Source organism: Talpa occidentalis, unplaced genomic scaffold (genome assembly GCF_014898055.3).
Source record: "Talpa occidentalis isolate TD23 unplaced genomic scaffold, MPIMG_talOcc4v2.1 talOcc4.4, whole genome shotgun sequence".
In the NCBI taxonomy this organism is placed as follows: Eukaryota; Metazoa; Chordata; class Mammalia; order Eulipotyphla; family Talpidae; genus Talpa; species Talpa occidentalis.
In genome coordinates this window covers 29,364,189-29,377,176 of record NW_023604295.1, presented here as the reverse complement: position 1 = coordinate 29,377,176, position 12,988 = coordinate 29,364,189, and the positions used below count along the sequence as shown (strand labels likewise).

Genomic DNA, 12,988 nt, shown 5'->3' with positions numbered 1-12,988 from the left:
GGCCAGCTCGCGGCGTCCGTCTAGCTCTGAGAGTGACTTTGGGTTTCCAGGTCGTCGGATCGGGTAGGACGCATTAAAGACTTTATTTCCCTATTTTCTCCCTGAGTTGTACATTTTCCTTATTTCTTTTTCTCTTGTAAATAAACCTTTTATTAACCCTTTTGCGTGTGTCTGTAGTAGAGTATTCATAAGTCCCTTTAAAGTGCGCGGGTGAAGACCCACAGCCAGGAACCCGTTTAATATCGGGGTTGCTCTATAACAACTGCATTATGCTGCCCATAATGCTTTGTTCTGAGGATTATGGGCAGAGTATATTACAAATGAGCAGTATGTAAAAGAGCAATAAGTAAGATAATAACTATTTTACACTTTGGAGAGAAATACCCTATCTATAGGATCCCTTTAAAATAACAAGTGTTCATGAATTTTATCATTTTTAAACTAGTCAACATCTCTGCCATCCTAATAAGAAAAGAGAAACCAAAGATTTAGGGAATTGCCTATGCATAATGTAAACAAATACATAGAATAAAAACAATAATATTATAGTCATATATAGATCATGACCATTGTATACTTACCAGTATGTAGTATTAACAGTTTATGCTGAATAGTTAGCACATTTAATAATGGTTATGGGTTGATTAACCATTATTAATGGGCTATCCTATTTTCAAAACATTTTTTCATAACTAATACTTGCTAGGTATTCAGGAATTTACTATGTTCTGGGTAAATTCTTAGTGCTTTATGTGTGTTATTCCATTGGCTCCCTCACAACTTTGTGAGTGAGACATCATCTCCTGCTCATAGATAGGAAAAGATGAGATTCAAATGACATTCTTAAAATCTGAAATAGTAACTAACAGACCTAGGCTCCCTTCTGTTCCATTATTGTGCATTCAGTTCTAATGACCACTATTACCGAGTCACATGGAATGGGACTGTAGCAATTTAAAATAACTTTTATCAACAATTTCTATAATCTTCTCTTTGTCATTAAAAATAAGGTGTTGTACTATCTTTTCATAATACTGCATACAATCCAAGTCCCAAAAAGGTACTGCCAAGCCTTGGTGCTGGGTATACTACTTTGATTTTCTTGTTGATGGTCCTCTCTGACCAGTGATAATATTCAGGATGTTCCATTCAGCCATGGATTTCTGAGAACAGTGAACTAATTGTAGTCTGATGTGTATCTCTCTGCCTGAAAGTAGATGGTAGCCCCAGGCAAGGTTGAAGCCCAGAACTTTGCTCTGAAAGCAGCCCAGAACACAAGAAGCATTCTGCTTTGGGCAATCAGGAAGCTTCCTGGAGTGAGTGGGGTTTGAACTGCAGTTTAAAGAATAGAAAATAGGTCATTGTAAGCAAGAAAACACACTCCTGACCTCCACAGCTGAAGACCTATAGTTAAACAAATCAAGTATCAGGTATTTGATTTAAATATTTCAACTATGAGATATCAACTCTTTTATGTATTTATTTTCATACCTAGGATAGCGATGATTGTTGAAAAATGAAACAAAAACAATTAAAAGAACTTCAGGAGCACTATTTATGGGATTGATTGATAATATCCGAATAATTCTTTCTTTATTTTGTTTTCTGAAATAAATGTTATAGAAACATACAGTTTAACTATATATTTATTATAAGGTTTTCTCTAATGTACAGAATATTATGAAAAGATAAAAATAAGCAACTTCTCAGCCCTCCCTTCCTCTTCCCTCTGGATTGCTCAGATCTAACACAATGGACCATGGTGGAGGACTATGGGTGCTTTGATTGTGGGAAAACTACAGTGACTACATCTGAGGGAGAAATCCTGCACTGTCAAAACACTAACAGGATGTAAAACAATGGTACCTCAATAAAAAAAAACAAAACTAAATAACAGACTTTACTCCATATTAAATATCAATTGTGGATAATGTAGGTATTAAATTCTCTAGAGTTCTACCTACTAATTTGTATTTTGTCATCATCGGCATCTTTACAGTCCCCGTCTCTAGAGAAAAATATTGACTGCTCATGTCCACATTCACGCATTCACACACACGTCCCTCCCCCATCACCTAATGCACATATATGTCAGTTGCTCTCCCACTTCTTCAAAATAGCCCCTTTGATTTTTAAATTGGTTATATTGGGTTGTCAGAAAAGTCATGACGTATGTTTTCTATGTCGACAACCCAATATTTCAACATTTCTCACTTTAAGTCAACCTCTTTAAAATGAGCCTATTGAAATAAAAGATTTATATTTTCAGGTCTCCCTGGTGGTGCAGGGGTTAAAGACAGCACTATCAAGCTATCACCAGCCACTGCAGCACCCCGTTGGCCATAGCGCAGCAGACCTCTCCTGTCTTGCCTGCTGCTCCCCTCAGCAGTGTATTTCAGTAGATCTGCCTGTTCTGTTCCCCACTCTGTCTCTGGTGAATCCTCTCATCCCCTGCACCTCTGGCTTATACCCCAGTTCTTGTATACATAAATAAATAAATCTTTAGGAAAAAAGAAGATTTATATTTTCTATACCTCTATAAAGCACCGTGTAGTTTGACCTGGTTCAAAATGGAGGCATAGGAAGAAAATGCTGATGTGATAACCATCAGCCTGGTCCACCAATCCTCAATATGAGAACCACAAATAACACCAGCACTCTTCTGACCTTGCTAATGTATAATCATCTTTCTCATCTCATAATTTCACACCACTGACATTTCATCTTACCTTTTAGATCCAGTCTTCAAATTGCCCCCAGAGTTGCTTTTCCCTGGAGGATATAATGCTTCTTCCAACCTCTTTAAGTCACCATCAATCATGGAATAAAGTCGACCTCTCTTTTTGCACAATGAGAGCACTCCATAAGTGACTCTCAAAGTGTGTTAACACCACACATCACCCTGTTCCCCTAAGTGGGCCTACAACACTTCTGTCAAACACATCTTTTGAACCTACCCACAGAGTCTCACTTTTAGCCAGAAATGTACATCCTCATTTTGCTTAGTCACAGACACATCTTATTATATGAAATAATATTGAGGCTTTGGAAGTTTTATCTTTTTGTTTATTTTGGCTTGTGTTATAGTAAGTTGTTTACTTATCTCTCATCCCAAATAAATTGTTAATGCCTTGAATACAGGGATTCCATCTTGTTCATTTTGCATATCTAGATTGGTATTTTTAACTTTGTATTTTGGCTTTAAAGACTGAGAATTTGGTGCTTTTGAATTAATAAATACAAAAGTCCTAATTTAACAACTGGAAAACTATAGCTAGATAAATAGCATAGTACCACAAAGCAAACATACAATAAATGTTCATTGAATTACACATTTATAGGCTGAATTGCTGAGAGAGAACATTCTTTATTCTTTCTAGTTCAGCTACAGCACAAGCTGGGAAAGACCAAATAAAATCATTGACTAAGGTTTCTCTTTTGTTTCTTTAATATTCCTTCATTGCCAACTATAAACCCATAAAAATGAGGGGTTTTTGCCTTCAAGAAACTGACATTCCTTTTGTACAGTCAGCTTCGTTAATCTTTGAGCAAATACATATCATTAAGTCAAGTTCTCACTGAGAGATTGGAAAATTTAAACTCTGGTCACTCAACTCTGTGTTTCTATAAGATTGTATAGCTCAGTATGTTCATGTAAAATCTGTAAATGACATTGCAGATGGTAATGAATAATAACTTACATTTATGAGCACTTTTCCATTTATGAGGTATTTTATGAGTAGTAGTTCTTAATATTTACTGAAAACTAGTAAGTTAAGTTTAACCTCATTTTCAGATAAAGGACCACATGAGTCTAAATGCCAAAGCCATGCAATTAAGATACAGCAGAATTAACTTTGGAACCTCAGTCTCTTGACTCCAAATGCAATATTCTCCACAGCATCATGCAGAAATAGAGCAAGGACAGGGCCCCTGGATGTTTAGAAAGAGAAAATTCTGGTCTCATAACCGTGTGGGTTGAAAACCTGAGATTCTTGAGATAATGCTGCCTCCCCTTGTAGCAGCTAGAGGACCAGGGTCCATTTTGCCCAGTGAAGAGGATCATGTTCATGGGGAGAAGCGTTAGAGCAAGAAAGCCATACAGAAGCATCCAAACGGCCAGTACAAATCTGGCATCTGCAAGTGATTAGGAAAACCAGAAACAAGTTATGATCTTATCCTAAAATGTACTGCACCCAGAGGGAAGTTCAGATCACTAGTTGATCTCAAGGAAAATTGTGATTAGACCAGAGAATGGTCTCAGTATTCTCAGTGTTTTATACAGTGCCTGAATTACAGGTATAGGTATCCTATTAGTGGACTGAACTAATATATTTGAAATGTGCTGGTATGTTATACATGCCAAACTGAAATTTTTTAAACATTTCAGTCTAGATGGGCTAAAATATGAATAAAATCTATAAATCACAAATAGAATGGTTAACATAAATATGTTCATAAAATCCTGAAAATAATAAAACAAGAGCAAATCTTTAAAGAGTTGAGAAAGATAAATACAAGCTCTGTAAGAAAAAGTCCTCTCTCCATCTCTTTACACATTACTAATGCAAATGTAAGCAAAGTGTTTGAAAAATTAACCAAACTGGTGAGTTACAGGGCTCAATGGTTCCTAAAGAAATTGGGCCAATTCAAACCTTTCTGGTGTGTCTGCTACTTCATTCAGCAAACAATTATTGCCTACATACTATATGTCAGGCCTACACAGTATGTTAGCAATGTCATAGCAAACTAAAATTATAATTCATTGTCTCTTGGAGTTTGCAGTTTAGTTGACATCTTGTGAGGACGGTGGGCTCATTAGTGTGTCTTTCAGTACCTTCCTGGACCTTGGGTTTATCTTCACTTGTAACATATATGTTTTGCTCCATGTTCTCCCGCTAAATTAAAACAAAAAGCAGGGAACTGTTGATGTTGCATGGGGAGGATGGGGGATTTAGCACTAAACAAGCAATTATCAACTATTCATAGCAGCACAAAAGAAGACAACAAATTATCTGAGGCCCTCTAAGATCCAGTGGTGGAACTTTATATTAAACGTATTCAATTATTCTGTCTTTTTCAATTGTTCTAATACAACTGAATTCCAAATATATTTACTAAGCAGGTGCTATGGTAAAAATTTGGTACAACAATTAATAGAATATCTGTACCCTTAATTGCACATATTATATACCAAGCACAGATTGAAGTACTTTAGATTCATTATTGCAGTTAATCCACAAAACAGCTCAACAAGATAGTTTTTGTTATTCTCACAATCTTGATAATGAAGAAACTAAAACTCTAGTTGGTTCTTTATTCCAAAGTAATTTTACCCAAAATAAAGTAGGTAAAGGACTTAAAGCCAAGCTATAAAACTAGTTTTGCCTAATTTCAGAGTCCATCTTTTATTTTTTTTTTTTTTGGAGATTTATTTATTTTTATATAAGAACTGGGGTAAAGGCCAGAGGCGTGGGGAGGTTGAGAGAATTCACCAGAGACAGAGCAGAGAGCAGAATGGGCAGACTGACCGAAGTACATTATTGAGGGGAGCAGCAGGCAAGACAGGAGAGGTCTGTCCTGCCATGTGGGTATGTCCCTGACCGGCCGGGAATCGAACCGGCTCTGCAGAGGCTACAGACAAACTTCACAGTGCTGCCCTCAACCCACTGTGCCACTGGGGAGGCCCAAGAATCCATCTTTATTAGAATAGTGTTTCAACTCCCTGCCTTCAGTTAACTTAGCCTTCTAGGAGAGAAAGATCACTTAAAATGCCATTTTCAGATTAATGATAACTACTGCAAAAAGGACAGGGTTGCTATGGGAACATATGGGAAATCATTAAATCCATTTTTGCGGGTCAGAGGAGGTAACAACTAAGCCAGGTCCTGAAGAATATGCAGACATTAATTTAATCGAGAGAGAGAAAACACAAACAGTATGTGCAAAGATCCAGAGGCAGGTCTGGGGATCTATGAGTACCCAGGCTACAATCCTCAGTAACCTTCCATCACCAAGTGGAAAAAGTTGCAAAATGCTTTCAAACAAATGATCTCACCCTTCCTGGGATACAGGAGTGCTCTGATCATACTTGTGAAATCTGATACAAGTTTGGTGGGAAACCCTAACCCCTACATTGAATCACAGCACAGAAGCCTGGTGTCCTGGTTACCTGGACCAGGCTCGCCTGGGAGGGGAATGTGCTGGCACACAACACAACAGGCTCAGCTGGGGTCATTCTTCTGTGACTGCCTGACAGGTGTGATTGCCTATTCCTTCTTTGTCCACTCGCTGCTGCTGGAATTCTTAGACTTTGGTTCTATAGCAAAACATCCATTTGAATGAAGGACAGTAGATGGAGTAAACAAAAAAGAGCCAATTCCACCCTGGCAAGCCAAAGAATGCCAAATACAGAGTGGGGGAAATAGGGAGGCAAAACCTTGGATTTGAAGTAAAACTATGGAGGAAATGAAGTCAAGTTTTTATACTTGCATAAGTGTCTATCTTGTGGCATCTTTTCTAGTGACAATATTTTAGGACATGCATTGTTTTTATAGCAACATGGCCTTGGTGTCACTGATGAGTATTGTCTCATGCATTCTTAACTTTATCTTACAGAAAAAAAAAAAAGTCTCAGGGGGTTGTAATTGTATGGGGAATATAAAAATAAAATTAAAAAAAAAAAAAAAAAGTCTCCAGAAACACAGAGACATGGATCCAAGCCTTGGCCCTGGGACTTACTAGCTGTGTGGCCTGGGGCAAGTTGCGTATCCTTATCTTTAGAATAAGGATAATAATACAGACTTTGAATGACAGACTTGGGGATTAAAGATGTAATATATGTAAAGCACCTAGTCTGCCCCTGTGTAGGCATTCATCAAATGGTAATTATTGTTATGATTATATTGACATTTAAAAGAGAGCTTTTCAGTGACTTAACTCAAATTTTGACTAATGGTGGGAGTTTGAGGCTGCTGGATATAGATTTTTTTTTTTTTTTAGGAAAACACATTTATAGAGATGGCCTGAGACCACAATTAAGTGGCACAATGAACATAAGTTAATGAAATCTCAATCAGATTGTATATGCTCCACCACTTCCACCCATCTTTTTATTCAGCATCCCAGGCTAGAGAAAGCATGGCCAGGAAAAGAGGGGTTCAGGAAGGTGACCCCCCTCACAAATATCCTGGAGAGTTATTCCTAAAAAGGGGGTGGAGTTGGGGGTAATGCTAGGAGTAGGATCTGCTATGCTCCTTCCCCAGACTCAGTGGGTAGCTTTTCTATGTTTCCATTTCAGGTCTTGTCAGAAGCAAAATCTTTATCCTTAGTATATTTTGAAGAGCACAAAGTGATTTTTAGAAAAGCATTTAAACAAAAGTAGAAAACACCAAAGATAACTGCAGCACTTACACTTTATCGTTCGTTCGTTCTTTTAACAAAATTTGTCAGGCATTGCATGTGCCAGGCAGTGAAACTGTAGCTGTACATGCTAATAATGATGAAGATGATAAGGAGATATTTTCTGTGAGTATGGATTTTTTTTTAAATCAAACAATAGTTTAACTTCACTGAGGATTCTTACATTTAGAGGAACCCTACAGTTAAATAACTATATTTCTGAATAAAGAAATTTGTACCAATTATCTGACCAGTATCAGTAAATTTATGAGAGCAAGAGAAATGAATATTGACTTTAGATCTCCTGGGAAAAATTCATTCCGTGTTTCTTTCACAAAAGGAGACTGATAATTCATGATTTTTTTTTAACAACTTGAAGTTTTATTACTCCTGATCCATCTGCTACTCCAGTGCTCTACAGCACATAAATCAAGCTCCCCAATTGGTAAGAAAGAGGACATGTTTTCACTCTTTTTCTAAAATGAATAGATTATTCATGTTTAACTTATTTGGTTACATATCAGTGCTGAAACAGAGCATTCAAACAAGGTGCAGAAGACTTGAACTTTAATTCTGACTCTCCCAGCTAGTTTTAAAAACTTGGTCACAAAAAAGTAGGATAGAAAGTTATCACTTTCTCATTGGGGTGGGCCAGGGGAAATTTCAGGGGCTTATCACTTAGAAATGAAAAGTGATTAGCTTTATTCTCCCATGATCAGCATTTATTTCTGGCTACAAGTTAGGTAGTTCTAGAAGTTAAATAAAAGATTTTGGTTTATTTATAAAATTCAGTAATTATTTGTTACTCCCTTTACTTATTTGTCTGAATTAAAAAGCTATAGAGTTTTAGTTCTCAAATGTTACATGTCATGTTAATTAAGCTACTCCCTTTTAATAAATGCATTTTAGATTGTAGCAAATATTATGGGAGGAGAGATGTCTTAGCATTCTAAATTTAGAACCTTAGGGTATTACTTGAAGATTTCACAGCTGCCAACAAGGGTGCAGGTTTCAATCTGTCATAAAGAAATCTTGCTTAATTATAGAATTCTGAAAACAGAAGCATACTTTCCACAAAAAGAAGTTTTCTAAGGTCATATAGGTATTTCATTAGTTAAATGAGTTTAAGGGCTTGATTTGAGGAAACATAAATCACTTACCTTATTTTAAACCATCCGTGTTTCCCCTAATGGTGTTTACAAAGTTTGAAAGGCATTTACTTTAAATAAGTAGAGTAACTTGTACATTGATTAAACTGTATCTCTTTAGCTAGATGGTGGAATTACAATTTAGCACAGAGAGTTAAAGAGAACATCAATTAAAGATATAGCTAGGCTGAGTCAGGTGCTCATCAGAGGTGATGGGAATAAAGATCAGTCAAAAAAAAAAAAAAGTAAACCCCCAAGTATGCAAAACTTAAATACAATAATAGAATGAAAGCACAAAATCAACCAATCGAGATAAAAAGGAAGCACTTACCTAGTATGATCACCTGAAAAGCATGGCAAAATCCTGCAAATTGCAGGAATTCATATTGCAAAGTACTCAGCAATACTTCTGTGTAGTTCTATAGAAAGCCCAGAAAATCCTGCAATATTTTGCAAAGCGCTCCACAGGTATCCAATACTTTTGAACTGATATCATTCTCCCTTCCTCGGTGGATCCAAATCATGTAACTACTGATCTTCAGATGAAGAAGAGGTAAGTCCTTGAGAAATGGAGGATTGGTTTTCAGTTTTGAGGATGGGCTGGAGATAAAAAAATTTACTGTTCAGAGGTACCCTGGATACTTTTTAAAATAAATACAAATTTAAAATACTCTTTTGATTATTTTTTAAGTATTTGCTTCTAAAAAGGACAGAATCCCCCAACCTCCCAACCCATATTTTAATAACCCAACAATGGAAGAGAAATATTTGACAGAGGGTGTATTGGATGTTGATGATCTCCAACTGCTTCCAAATCTGCATAAATAAAACTCCAACAAATCCCTACACAAAGAAACGACTGAATGGGGCTCTATTTATCTGCCGCTGAAGGATAAAGGGCCAAGCCAATGCTATTGACAGTTATGTCTGTCGCTTCCAACATATCACTGAGGTCATTAACCCACCACTACAGGATGGGCTGACATAAACAGCTGATTGCTCAACAGAAATTAGGACTCAAATCACTTCACTGCTGAAACCCAATTTCGGGAGCTCTCAGTTTGCAGTTTTGGTTGATCAAATTCAAAGATGGGATTCGATTCATATTTCAGTAATGAAGATCAGGGCTGGGAACTGATATACTGAAAGGTGTATTTTTCCATTTCTTCTCTACATAAAAAATTCATGGATGCCATGTTCTACAGTGTACTCTCACAGTGTAACAGCTGCCAAAAACCTGGTACCTGAGGCCACTTTTACATCAATAAATTATCGAAGGTTACATCTGTATTGAGATAGCTTTATTTGGCCACGCAAATAATACCAAGGTACATAACACAGTTCTCCCAGCTTTTGTTCCCTTGAGGGTGGACTATTGTTACACTCCATGCTGCAAAGCATGCTGGGAAGCTCCCACCAAGATGTAAGGAGGATAAATACTTGCCTTTGTGCTCTAATAAAGGCGGTGTGATATTGAGGAAAGATCATAATTTGGAGTAAAACATCAGGAGCTGTGTGAAAGTGACCAGATCATTTCACCTCTCTAAAACACAGTTTGTCCATCATTAAAATAGGGATGTTCCTCTACATCCCTGCAGGGCCAGTGAGATCAATAAATAGGCAATGTCTTCAAATGGTCTGCCTCACATTGTACAGTCAGTTAATGTTATTCAGAGTGCTGCCTTCTAAGAATATATGATATAGTACTGAAATACCAAAATAGTGCATCTATCAGAAGATCTGAAGAGATTCTCTACCTTTAGGAAAATTGCTGATTGTAGAAATTCAATTTTCTGGAGTTCTGAACAAGTTGATTTCATAAATGGAAGACTTATTCCTTTGCCATTCTTCCTCTTTCTCCTAACATCTCTTAGCCCTCTGGATCACTCCTTCCTTTTGCCCAAAGGAATGACTTAAAAATACAGGTCACCTCCCCAGTAAAAACATTCCGTCTAAAGTTGGTGTTAGGCTTCATATTTTGAAAGCACTTTAAAAATTTTACCACTAAGCTTTTTTTTTTTTTACGTTAAAAAAAAAAAAAAAAAAGGGCAGCTCAAGGCCAGAGAAGGATCTGGCATGAGCTTCACTCCTCGATTTTAAGCTCAAGGTCAGTTGAATATTCAGTCTGCTGACTCATGCTCTGTGAAGTGTCAGAAGCACGCCACGCTGCAGACAAGAACTTTAAAAACAAGGTTCTAATTGTTCCAGACTAAGGTAGAACTTTCCCAAAATATGTGCCCATGAACCTCCTTACAAAGTAAGCACACTTGCAAACTGGATTCACTCTTTAAAATAAATAAATAAATTTATGCATACAAAAACTGGGGTCTAGGCCAGAGGTGAGGGGGTTGAGAGGATTCACCGAGACGGAGTGGGGAGCAGAGCAGGCAGATTTACTGAAATACACTGCTGAAGGGAACAGTGGGAGCTACAGTCTGCGTCACGTGGTTTAGCACCTTGGCTGGAGATCGAACTCATGTCGCATTGAGACTTAACGCCTGCATCACCAGGGAGCCCTGGATTCACTTTTTTGGGTCTTTCAGGTACTAAAAAAATTTAAAAACAAAACAAAACAAAACAAAAAAACAGCAATAACTAGAATCATTGCTTCTGTTTTTTGCCAGATAGGATTCGAGTCTTTGCATATTACATCTAATCCTCTCAAATCAGGTATGTTTAAACTCAGTTTATAGATGTTGAAATTGAGGCTCAGAGAGGATAAGTGACTTGCTCACATCTAAGGAATTTGAATGAAGTGCAATGTGGCTTCCTGGTCTGCTCTTTCCTATTACACTACTCCCTCCTTGAATTCATTTGTATGTTGATACCGAAGCAAAGGATCAAGGGATCCTCAACCTTATTTCCTTACCTACTAATCCTCTTTGCTGAGTACATTGCTCTGACCCCACCCAGTAGAGTAAGGAAGAGGAAGCTACAAAGGAGTTTGACCTGGTTGCCAAGAAAATGATCCTGTAGTATCCAAGAGACAAGGCACCCTGAGTGAACCTACCAGGCTCCCATAGCTGGGTCCTGTGTTAACAAGAGGAAACACAGATTTTTTTCCCCAGTGATCTCTGGAGAAGGGCCAAACTGCAGGAATACAACGTCGTGCATAATGTGTGGTGATACCTGACTACCAGAGGGTGACCCAAATCTGAATTTGGATTGCAGAGCACCACAGTCTCCTTTTGCAGCCTGGCAGAGGAAGTGTCATTCAAGGGACAGGGTCTACAGTAACTCAGAAATTACTCATGCCTGAGGAAAAGAGAAGGGACAAATGCCACCATCTTTCAGGAGTCAAGTGTTTTGTTTGTCTGGAAGGTAACATCTGGGAAAACTCAGAGTTCATGCCCATCATCACAGGGGGCATCAGGAGTTCTGTTCTACAGAAAGAGGCCAAGTTCTGACTCACTTAATTTTCTGAGCACAGCATGGTGATTTTGCCAGGCCTCCCACTCACTTATCACATAGGTCAAATGCTTACAGCTCAGGAGTTTGGAAAACACATCCTGAGGTGGTGTGGCCTCAAGCTAACAAAGGTAGACTCCCCAGTAGCACATCCTCTTTCTCATTGTCAAGTTTTCCAGTATTTGACTTCAGTGGAAATGACTGTTCATTGGCTAGGTTCATTAGTGAAAAATGTTTCAACGCTATCATTTAACAACCTGGAATGTCTTTTGGAGAAGGCCAAATTAATGTGATTTTTACCTTAAGAAGCTTAGAAACATAGCTGCTGCTAACTCAATAATTACATTGTACTGCTAGCAACAATTCAATATTTTTTTCTCTCCTGAGGGTTACAACACATTTGCACCATAGGGAAGCTTTTTCTCTTTACATCTCAAAACTGTACCACAAACTCTTCCTTTATTCATAACAGTGAGATCTCCAGCTGAGATAGGCACTTTTGTATTGCTCTAGATGACAGTTTTCTGTGTTCTTTCCAAGCACAGGGGGCTTAATAAACATATCTGGCAGGCCTTCCATAGCTGGAGGGCCCAGGATGACACTGTGTGCAAACAATATGCTCACGCTGGAGGGAAACAAGTTTATTCAATTATTCAATTAATAGATTACAGTCAAGATACTTGTTATCCTACAATGAAAAATGGGGCAAGAACTCCAAGAATTAGGATAGGTCCCAGGATTAGTAACAGCAGGCAATATGGCCTCTACAGATGATGAGGGCCTGGCCAAATACATGAAACTGTACCCACCAACCACTCACACATACACACACATGCACAGACACACACATACTCATGACTGTACCCTCAGAAGAAGGAACAGACTTCCAGAACCAAATATGATAATGGTCTTAAAAACTCATTAAATACTTTAAATTAAAAACTCATTAAATACTTTAGTATTTACCCTGGAATGGAGGGAAGGTTGGTGTATGAAGGAGTAGATCTATGAGAATTTTAGAAAGAGATATT

At 37.7% G+C, this 12,988-nt stretch overlaps 1 long non-coding RNA gene across 2 annotated transcripts in view; it reads right to left on the bottom strand.

Annotated features, from left to right (window-relative positions):
• Window positions 1-12,988, bottom strand: part of LOC119256768 (uncharacterized) — a 63,671-nt gene that overhangs the window by 39,135 nt on the left and 11,548 nt on the right. The window contains exons 2-3 of one of the 2 annotated variants that reach the window (XR_005127883.2): window positions 8,881-9,149; window positions 4,528-4,898 (exon numbers count right to left, since the gene is read on the bottom strand). This is a non-coding gene — a long non-coding RNA (uncharacterized LOC119256768). Of the gene's footprint in view, window positions 1-4,527; window positions 4,899-8,880; window positions 9,150-12,988 lie in introns of those variants that run through there. The other variant, XR_008553819.1, reaches the window with a different exon arrangement.